Source organism: Saccostrea cucullata, unplaced genomic scaffold, assembly GCF_032062105.1.
Source record: "Saccostrea cucullata isolate Sc308-1 unplaced genomic scaffold, CSIRO_AGI_Scuc_v1 ctg577, whole genome shotgun sequence".
Classification (NCBI taxonomy): Eukaryota; Metazoa; Mollusca; class Bivalvia; order Ostreida; family Ostreidae; genus Saccostrea; species Saccostrea cuccullata.
In genome coordinates this window covers 190,973-202,251 of record NW_026928487.1, presented here as the reverse complement: position 1 = coordinate 202,251, position 11,279 = coordinate 190,973, and the positions used below count along the sequence as shown (strand labels likewise).

Here is an 11,279-nt window from a genome sequence, read left to right as displayed (position 1 = left end):
ATTTTCTATTTTGCAAAAAGTTAAATATTTTCTGAAGATACCACATTTTTTCCTGATTATAGATTTTTTTTCAAACGAGTACACATACTGTATCAAAAGAATTAAATCGGTCTCTTTAAACAGTTAAAATAACTTAAAGTGTATTTCTATGTGATAAAATTTGATATTTCCTGACTGTGAACGCAAATTAATTTTAAATTGGATTTATCACATTAGTCGTGGTGAACTCGTGTAGAATGCGTGAATTTGGAATAAAGAAAAGTGCAGTTACATAGAAATCAATCCTAAAGAGAGAAGTTGCGATTACTGATTAAAAGACAAAATATAGAAGAGTAGGACTTAGACTAAGTATAGTTACATAGAAATAAATAAAAACTGGTCAGAAAAAAATCATTCATCGAGTGAAGTGGGGGACTGAGTATTATAATGCTAGTAATTTGTTTAATTTGTAAATATTGTTTAAGATATTTGTTTGTTAGTTTTCTTATTTATTTATTTATTTTATTTTTTGTCATCCCCCCTCCCCCAAAAAGCATAGGTACGGCCTGTGTAACTACGGGCAACTGTCCTCACGTGCCACATCAGGTGGAGACACGTGCCGCGAAGACACCTGGGGACAGGAGACTCCTGTCACTGTGTATTTTTTGTATATTCTATGTCACCCCTACTAATGTTATTGTGATTTAAATTCAAGACACGTGGTTTAGATTGATCTATTCAAAGGTTATAGGGTAGAACCGGTTTTATAAATAAAATTGGCAGTAAACATGATATTGCTATAGCCTGTTTCTTTTGAAAACGTGTCCTGTAATAAATGTTTCCAGACCTTTCTGAAAGACTTTCATGATTTTCAACAGAAAGGGGTGGCTAAAGGAAGGGGTGTTAAAATAACAACATATCTTATACTTTTCGGCGAAAATTAAAGCTCACTAGTGACCGATTCGCTGGTAAAAAATGTGCATAGTCATCTACACTGACAAACCTTTGCCTTATATGGCTATTGTTACAAATGCGCACAGAGGATCTTACCACGAGCAACTGACCATGCAATCGTTGAATGAATAGCAACGTTTACGCTAAATACATGTTTACATTTTACTTCGAACGCGTAGTTCAGGTCAATCTACGATCACGTTAAAAAAAGTTCTTACGAACAAAATACAAAATTAAGAAACTTTGAAAGATGTTGCGGGTGTTTTTAATTTGTTAAATGGAGAAAAATGTTTAATAAAATGTAGTTTGCGTCTAGTTCAGAACACCAGCGCTTCAAGGGTAAGGAAAACGAGCAGCATCTCTTATGCATTTAAATGGACAAGATTTTGTTTACGTTCGTGATCACGTGTTCGGCCAGGGAATTCACCTGGCAATTGTATTCACCGATAGTACAACAAAGGAATTAATACAGACGAAATCATTTTTGCAGTATGACTTTCAGTAACCTAGACTTCCCCTGTTTATGAAATACATGAATTGTTTGTCATTACGAGCATGAAAATAATACTTCTAAAATTGCTTTTCATTTACCATAAGACTTTCCTCTTTTTTGTTCAAGCGTAAAATTGCTGTAGTATTCGTAGTAACCCATAATGCAATACTCATTCAGCTGATTGGTCAGTTAAAATCATGCTGGTGCCTCATTTGCTAATCTGACGCCAAAAAATATAGTCCCTGTTCCCATGCAAAAATATTTGTCCAAAAAGAAATTTTAATTCATAATAGCAGAAAATTGTATCATAGAGAATACTTATTTAAGTTTGAATGAATGTTAAAGAGATCGATTGATTGAAGTACATTTCTACAGACATTATCAGCTTATTCTAGGGTGGTGAAAACTGAAACGCACCATATCTTTTCTGTTTACCATGTCTCCACGTGCTAGTCACTTCCTAGCCACATTTCCGTGAATAATTTACCCTATCTCGCTGAAGTCTCGCTAACTCTCGCCAGAGCCACTGTCAGAGCTACTCTGAACTCATCGGGTTTTATAATTTGCAGAACACCGAAAAATAAAAGGTTCCGAACACATTAGTAGGGGTGTATGTGATTTGAGAGGGTTTTCTTCTACAGGAAACAATGGGCTGGTGTCAATCATGTACACACACAGTCTCTGCAGACGCGTCTAAAATTAAGATGATGATTTGTGTTTTTTATAATCATTAAAAATTATTGTATAGTAATCGTAAGTTATACAAGAGAACATAATTTAGTCCTAAAATAACCTACATTTATTTTAAGAAGTTCAATGAAAGAACAAACTATTTAGAATTTCGATTTCAATGTTTATTACTGATTTGAAATAAAACCTTCATGTTAGAAAATTAAATAATTTTCTATAGGTTTAGAATAAATATAAATCGTGTATAATTATATTAAATCATAATAACTTTATAGATCAATGACATTATTACGGTATTTAATAGTCTTGATGTTTTGTGTTAAATTTGTAATCCAACTACAAAGACGTCTGTAAATTAATGTTTAAAATATTCATATAAAAAAACGTTTTTTTTTTGTTTTTTTTTTTTTTACCTCTTTTGCATTTAAATTTGTTCGCAGATCACTGCATGTAACTACAAAGGTCCTAAATGCACATGTATATTCAACAAAGCCATGCATCCCCCCCCCCCAAAGGCCATTGCTCTGCATGTAACTAAAGAAGAATCTATAAAATTATACATTATTTTGTTTTCCTCAAGAACAACGGCTTTTGATGTATAGTGCATGCTAAGGCAATCTATTAAAAGAATTAATGTGTAATTGTATTACTGTACATTTTTTGTTGATGACATTATATAAAGAAGTGAAGGTTTTCGATACAACTATAGATTTCTTTATCTACGTTGTCCCTTACTTTATTTCTATTCTACATGCTGTAAATTACTCTTTTAAAGAAATAATTATTCGTGTTCTTAAATTTGACGAGACTCAAATACAGGCCAGTAGGAAAGTAATTTCCGTTTGCGTAATAAACTTACCGGGAATTTTTTTTACAAGAATACCTTACCAAATTTCCTTATTACGAAAAAAAAGTATATAAGAGATACAGGGCGGGACCAGCTAAAGCTGCGTGCATAAACTCACAACCATAGTCCATTCACATTAACGAGTATCTATAGACAGTAGATGACTTTTGACACAATCTTTCCAATGACATCAATTATACCCGTCACGACTAAAATACTGAATTAATATATATAGTTGTACTGTTAATTTTTCCTGCCTTTGATTAGATATTAGTTTTGTTCCACCTTGTGATAACTCTCCTTAAAAAAAGCTTTTTGACATTCTAATACATTAAACAATATCACATGTTAAAATGATGTGGGAAATTTATTTATTTATTTAAAGGCCAATATTTTTCAAGTACGATATAGCAAATAGAAAAATGTACAGTAATCACCTCCACCAGTAATAATATATTATATTGATAGCAGGCTCAAAATCTAAACCAAAAAAAAGGAGGGAGTTCATTGAGTTATTTTAATCAAAACAAATTAAAAAAAAAAAAAAATCAGATCTGATGGTATTCTATCTTAATTTTCACAAGTGTATCCTATACTACCATACCTCACTAAGGCTGATTCTTTCTACTAAAAGCGTTTTTAATTATTAATAGCAATTAATTTTTAAACATGTTTAACACCGAACTTTTCAATCATCACTATTAAAAATAGAAAAAAAATACTGTTCTTCAATATTGTAGCTCCTTTTCATGCCTTTTAGGATTCAAGTGGAAAGTTCACAATTTCAAAAATGTACCCGGCTTTAAAGGTTTAACGTCGTTTTGATGTGACATTATACATTCATAATCATGATAATTACAACCGTTAAAAGTGGGGGGGGGGCATATACTTTCAGCTAAGACGACCACTGCCATGCAATAACCAAGCCCCGAAACTCCCATCCCAAAAGCATATAATTTGAGGTGTTAAAAATCTTTTTTTTCTCTCAGTGACACACGCATTATTATTTTTTAAAAACACTTTCAATCTAAATATACTAGGCCTACACATCGTATCGGCAAAAATATTTAGGAGCCCCCCTTTTATTCTATGAACAGGGAAAAACTCCATTAAATTTTAATATAAGATTTCATAATCATACTTAATCATAATGAACCATGTGAACGTACTAACAGTTTTTGTTTCCCATCCTGCATCGCTCTGCAGGCGCTTTATTTCATTGGTCAATTTCCTGAGGCGCCATTTTTGGAGGATCGAGAAGGACGAAGAAGAAGGTGTAAGCAGCTGGTAAATGTGAAAAGTTAATGATGTTTTCACCACCCAATGTCTTTGAGACTGTGATAAATGCAATGAACAACAACCAAGGATTAGTGTACGTATATTTTTGTTAATTTTTTACGGTAAATAATTGAAATATTTGGCAACAACAAATCTTCACTATCGGAGACAACTTTTGTTCTGACGCCATTTTGAAAAGTTGAATATCTAAAATTCTTAATCTTTAGTACATATATTGCAAGAAATAAAAGGGAAATTTAAGTGATATAACATACTTATTTACTTCCATGCAATAGATAGACAATGTAGGCCCCAAATCATCGTACATGTGTTCCATGCTGTATGTTGTACAATGGCGACTTTTCGCCTTTTAATAGAATGAATACTGAATATAATAGTTCTCTCTCTGTGTATAAATGAGTTCTTTCAAAGTGGAATTTCTTTTTTTATTTTTATCCCCTCTATTTATTCGGATGATAATATCTATACCGAGCACGGTTTCGTAGTTAAATACATACTAAAGTACATCCGGTTTGAATTCATGTGTTCTCGGATTACGGGATAGCCAACTGTTTTGATTTTTTGGAACTTATGACAAGGTATAACCGTAGAAATGAGATATTTTTGTTTCAAAACTTATTTCACAACAAGTGTCTTCAATCGCAACTATCCGATTATTCATGAAGGATATCATCAGAACAGTTGAAATAGATTGTAGCTTAGCATAACCCTTAATCATATGCATGAGGATGATATGGGGGAAAACATACATTAAAAAAGTGGATATAGGCGAAAGCCTTTCCACTTCGCTGAAGATAATAGGTTTGTATATTGAAATAGTTTACTGACAAAAGAAAAATTTTCTAATGTCTGACCTGCTGAGATGAAGATGTCAAAAAAGAAAAGCCTACATAGTGAATTAATGTTGATAGTATATCAAGTAATGCAAATGAATCATCAGCTTGAATTATCAGTTATTTCACAATTATTGACCGGTGTAGGCCAACATGAAGTTATAAGGACCTATGTCAAGTGATATTGACCCACGGCATAGAAAGAAAACAGGAACCAAGCATGAGAGGTCATGTCAATATCACTTGACATGGGTCCCTATATAAACCAAATTTTGACTAATACAATGATGGTGCGACTGTTATGGCGAGCGCAGATATATATTTTGTTATAATTTAGATCATCAAACTGCACGTGACATTTGGTGCGTCTAGACTCTGTATGTAACATTTCAAAAAAGAAGCCTGAGCAGTGCTGAAAGTAAATGAAGAACATTTTCTTTATTATTTATCTTCAATGTTTATCCATTAAATCAGGGCATGTTTACTTTTAGTTGAACTTCTGCTGCTATTCTCGCGAGCACGTAGCTTTAAGAAGTGATGCATTGTGGATCCAAATTACTGCATCATAAAATATTATCGAATGAATGTGCAGTAGTCCAAATTTTCTCTTCGCACAGGCATTGCTTTAAGAGCTCGCAGTAACTATCGTCGATTGACTGTGACCTATATGCAAAAAATAGCTTTTTTGAATTTTGTTGCGCTGGACGCAATAATCATGCATAGTGTTGGACAAATGCATCTTGTTTACATCTGAAAAAGGTGATTTATAAGATTCCTACTTTATTTTTTAACTTGTGTCTTTTCCATTCAATACATTTGATAAAGAATGTTGATCAAACGTTCAGGTTATAATAATAATTCCAACTATCCTGGGAGTATTTTGGTGATTTCATGAGTTTTAATTTCAGCAGGTATAACTTCACAGTCAGGGTGTATACAGTGTATCTTCTATGTGACACAAAGGTGATACATATGCCTTATCTGTTTAAATCTGCAGTATTTGGGATATATTTTGCTGGATTACAGCTGAAAAGCAAATAGGTTTTTCATAAAAGAAGCATCAGTTTAGGAAACAACTGACCCTACTAAGGGGTTTTGACACAGAATGATCAAATATCATGATGATAAGGCTTTTGGTTTTTTTAATATCATTTAATAGTTTGTAAATATATTTTTGATTAACAAAAAAATTCAAAATTAACAAATTGAAAATTTGATAAACAATTCATGTTTTAAGAAGAGGTACATTGGCCACTCTTGTTGCCTAGAGGAGATGCATCCAATTTCAATATTGCATGTTGAGCTATACCTGGTGATTTATCAGTTTTAAGTGAATTTGTTTAAGACAGAAACCTATAAAATAAGCATTTCAGACCAAAACGGGGCTTCAGCTGGATGTACAGCATGTTGTGACAGTGACAACATAGAGAGTCCCCTAAGATTGTGGTGTGTTTTGTTTCTTTTTTTGTGTTCAGTTTGTTATATTTGAGTTTTTATATATTTTAGAGGCATTCATCAATGTCATTACTAATGACAAACAGGAGAAACGGAGACAGGAGATGGAAAGACTGATCTTCACAGACAGCAGTCAAAACAAAGCAAAAGAAAGCATTCAGTAAGTCTAATTTACTAATCCTATATGAAAAAGTGATCTTTTGGGATTTATATTTAAATTAATTTGCCTATATTTCAAAGATATTTGTTTGGGGGGTATACAGGAATCACCTTGTCTGTCTGTCCATCTGTCCGTCTGTCTGTGCAATCTTGTCCGGTCTATATCTTTCTTACAGAGGGACATTAGAATCTACTACTCCACACTAAGATTGCTCATGACCAAAGGGTGTATCATGACCTTGACCCAAGGTCATTTGGAGAAGTTCAAGGTCACTGGAAGATAAATTTCATAATTCGTGTCGGGTCCATATCTTTCTTATAGTTAAACTTGGTAGGTTCTCAATTCTCACAAAGATTGCCCATGACCCAAGGGTGTGTCATGACCTTGAATCAAGGTCATTTGGAGAAGTTCAAGGTCACTGGAAGAAAAATTTCATAATTCGTGTCCGGTCCATATCTTTCTTATGGTTAAACTTGGTAGGTTCTCATTTCATACAAAGATTGCCCATGACCGAAGGGTGTATCATGAACTTGACCCAAGGTCATTTGGGGAAGTTCAAGGTCATTGGAAGAAAAATTTCATAATTCGTGTCCCGTCCATATCTTTCTAGTGGATAAACTTGGTAGGTTCTCATTTCACTCAAAGATTGTCCATAACCCAAGGGTGTGTCATGACCTTGACCCAAGGTCATTTGGGGAAGTTCAAGGTCACTGGAAGAGAAATTTCATAATTTGTGTTTGATACATATCTTTATTATGGAATAACTTCTGAAAAACCCAGCGGGGGGTATTTTGTCACGTTTGGACAGTTCTAGTTTACAGTCTTCTTTCATCATGTATAGCAGGGTTGTAGAGGAATTAAATATTCTTTGAAATTTATGATATTTTGTGTCAATGGGAATTTCTACAAAACTAAGGTCACATAGTTTGTTATTATTGATACTTGTACAGATATGTTTTTAAAAAGTCTGTATGATTAACTATGCGCTTTTTCCCTCAGAAACTGGAAATAAGATAGAAAGCCGTGGAACATCTAGACAAGTCATGGACCCCAACATCTAAAAAGAACTTGACGGAGTGCATTCGGTTGGACATAACTTCATCCGAGAAGACTGATGACAAAGACTCAACAAAGAGGGTCAGGCTCCTATTTTCCTGGGAATCAACCAGACCGTGTAAGGGAAAAGAGGCACTGGACAAGGCATATAGACACAAGGTCCTGAAGACCGAATCTGCCAGACGCCAGTTGGTATTTGTAAGGGATGGTAGAGAGGACACAACAACACCTCCTCCTGAGAAGTGTTCAGCATGGGACTTCTCCTCATAGAGGTAATTAATTTTCTCAGATACTTATTTATTTTTACCTTTCTTAGTATTGTGTAAATTTTTATAAATTCATTTAACTTCCCTTTTCAAGTGAACAAAAAGATCAATACCATTTGAAAAAAAATATTAAGGATGTGTTATTTTTTGCTTGCAAATACTAAAGTCTGATTATATTGAAGCATTTTCTATGGCCTTCTTTTGATAAGTTTTATGATAGTGTATCGTCTCCTTGTCTAACCAATTGTGTACTATCATTATAAGAAAAGCTGCAACATCAAACAAAAGTAGGGTAAAATAGACAATGTGACCTCTTTTTGGAAATTATGCCTGTACATCCTTAAATAATTTGTGGATCACATCTTATCTTTGAATCTGATAGAATCTGTTTTTGGAAATTTAACTTATCATAAGTTTTTATAATAACTCACATCCTTATGACCAGAAAACTTGTTTTTTTTATGGAGATAAGAATTACTGTACAATCATTTTAATTCATGGGGGGTCAATGTTTGTGGATTAGTAAAATATTACTTCAGCTAAATTTTAACTATTTTTTTATTCCTTGTAGGTCAAACAAGGTTTCAGCTATCAAGAGGATACAAGAAAAAGAACTATTTAATTCTGTGGTTGTGTATTTCCAGATGTAAATATTGATAGTTGTTTTGGTTTTTTTTATAATGTACATGTAATCATGTAATGTGGATGGGGCGACTGCTTTCACATTTCACAGATGTATTCCAAGATTTACATACAGATGCAATGTTGATGTTTTGACATATCTGTAAAAATTGTGATGCTTTTTCATAAATTTATTTTTTTTATAATACTGCAGTAACTTAATTGAGTCCCTGAATGTCAATAGTCACTAATTTGGTTTTCAGTATAAAATTTTTTTTATAATAGTAACTAAAAGCAATCCATGATTTTTTTTTTATGTTGAACATATACAATGTTGATGCTTTGACATATCTTTAAATTTTTTTTATACTTTTTCATAGATTTATTTTGTTAACATAATACTTAAATAACTGAATTGAGTAACTTAATTGAGTAACTTTAATTGCAGCCCGGAGGACCGGGCTGCTCTATACATATAAGTTTAAGTGTTGGTGTATGGGGATTGGGGTGGGAGTAGTTATGTAGAATTAAAGGTTTTCTAAACATTGAAAAGATTGTTAATCAGAATGTTCTTTCCGTTTATAAATTACGAGATACATAATATATTTACTTCCATAAAGTGAATCTGTAAAAATATATATGTTTTTCATATTTAATATATAAAGTTACTTATCATTTTCTATCGAAACAACGACAGGTCCCTTTTTTTAGAACATCGAATTTTACTTCTCGGATAAAAACGTACTCTGCACAATTCGTGTTTTATATTCTAAAATTGAAAATTAATACATTTTTAAATGTAAATGATGCGTGTGTCTAACTTCAATTTATATTTTTTGCAGCCAGCATTTACTTGAGGAATTGATCAAGTTTAAAATGGTATCGTTTTTAATTGATTTGTATCCGACTACAAGTTTTTTAAAATATATGCGATCATCGTCTCTATCAATAAGACGCAAGACTAATTTTCATTGTTTACTTTATATATTTCCCGGGCGAAATTTGATGGTTACATCAATGTTTTCTTGTTTTTCTTTGTTGTGAATTTGAATAGATAGTACATGTATTATTAATATAATTTCTGAGAATACAAATGTCATCTTATTTGAAATTTGTTTTGCTGTTTACTATATCCTCAAGGTTCACTCATCAATATTCAATAACAAATGTACCCCACCTGAGAAACTTGAAAATTCTCATAAGCTAATTCCAGTATGAGAATTTTAAAGAAAATTCAACAAGAAAAAAAAATAATTATTCCAATAAATCCATTTAGATTCCATCAAGGAAAACCCCAAATTCCTGATAAGTTTCCATGATACGGAAACTACTACCTTTCAATTCCCCCAGGTTTCCAACCTATGGAAACAAGGTTTACTATATGAATCCAAGCAGTTTCCTATTCATGGAATCTTTAAGATTCCCGACTAGTTTCCCATCCATGGAAACTACTACGCTCCGATTCCATAAGGTATCTCGAGTCATGGAAGCCAGTGGAATCTTCAGGTTTCCTTATGGTATCCAAGTGGCTTCCAAAACATGGAATCCTTGAGATTCCCGACTAGTTTCCCATCCACGGAAACACCCTATGCTCCGATTCCATTAGGTATCCCGAGACACGGAAACCAGTGGAATTTTTAAGATTCCCGTACGGGAAACTTACGGAATCAAGGGAAACCTCGCGATTCCACTGGATTCCAAGCCTCGGGAAACCTAATAGAATCGGAGCGTAGGGTGTTTCCGTTGCACGGAATCAAGGGGGAATAACCCAGTATCCCGCACGGAAACCACAAGGAAACATAATATAATCTTGAGGTTTCCATATGGTTTCCATAAGGTTTCCCACAATGGGAAACTGGTTTTTTCACCCAGTGTTAAAAGTTGAACTTTCCATTTTATACAAATACAAGGCTTATTTTTCATACATTTCCTTGTATATACAGAATTTTAAAGATTGTTTTAAAAAAGTTTTATTGGTACTCGCTGCTCCGTGGCGTCCTCCAACATAATGATTTTCCCCCTTTTTTTATCAAATCATATGTATTTAGAAACTGATTTATTTTGAACGGAGCGATATATTACACTACCTGATAGCATTTTATGTAATACAGCAAAACTTAATTTTAACATATATATTTCTTTACATTTACCTGATAGCATTTTAAGTAATACAGCAAAACTTATTTTTCACATATTTTTTTTTAAATTTTAGCTTCATTTATTACAGATGTGGCTATATATACGTGCATGTGGGTTCGTTTTTATAAATATGAAGATGTCTTCCATTTTTACTCAGATAATTTAATGAATGAATTTAATACCTAACCATTTTATACGGTATAAACTGGGTTGGGACAGTTTACGCTTTATAAACCGCAAATGGGTAGCTATTAAACTCATTGTTTATTATTTAATTTTCATTCATTTGATATAAGAAAAAAAAGATAACTGTTGACAAAATGCCTCAATTTGAACGTAACGTCATGCGGATTGATGCATTGTTGACGAAAGTCATTGTGACGTAGACAGCCCATTTTAAACGATATAAAGTAAGTTTTTTATCCAAGTAAATACAGCTTAATATCCAGAATTAAATTATTAGAATTTGTTGTTAAAATATTTGTAC

General features: G+C 32.8%; 1 long non-coding RNA gene across 1 annotated transcript; it reads left to right on the top strand.

Moving 5' to 3' along the window:
- The first annotated feature begins 4,380 nt into the window (after nt 1-4,380).
- LOC134277732 (uncharacterized) lies at nt 4,381-8,896 on the top strand. Its single transcript, XR_009994324.1, has 3 exons — nt 4,381-4,840; nt 6,602-6,710; nt 7,710-8,896. It is a non-coding gene; the product is annotated as an uncharacterized LOC134277732 (long non-coding RNA).
- The last annotated feature ends 2,383 nt before the right edge of the window (nt 8,897-11,279 follow it).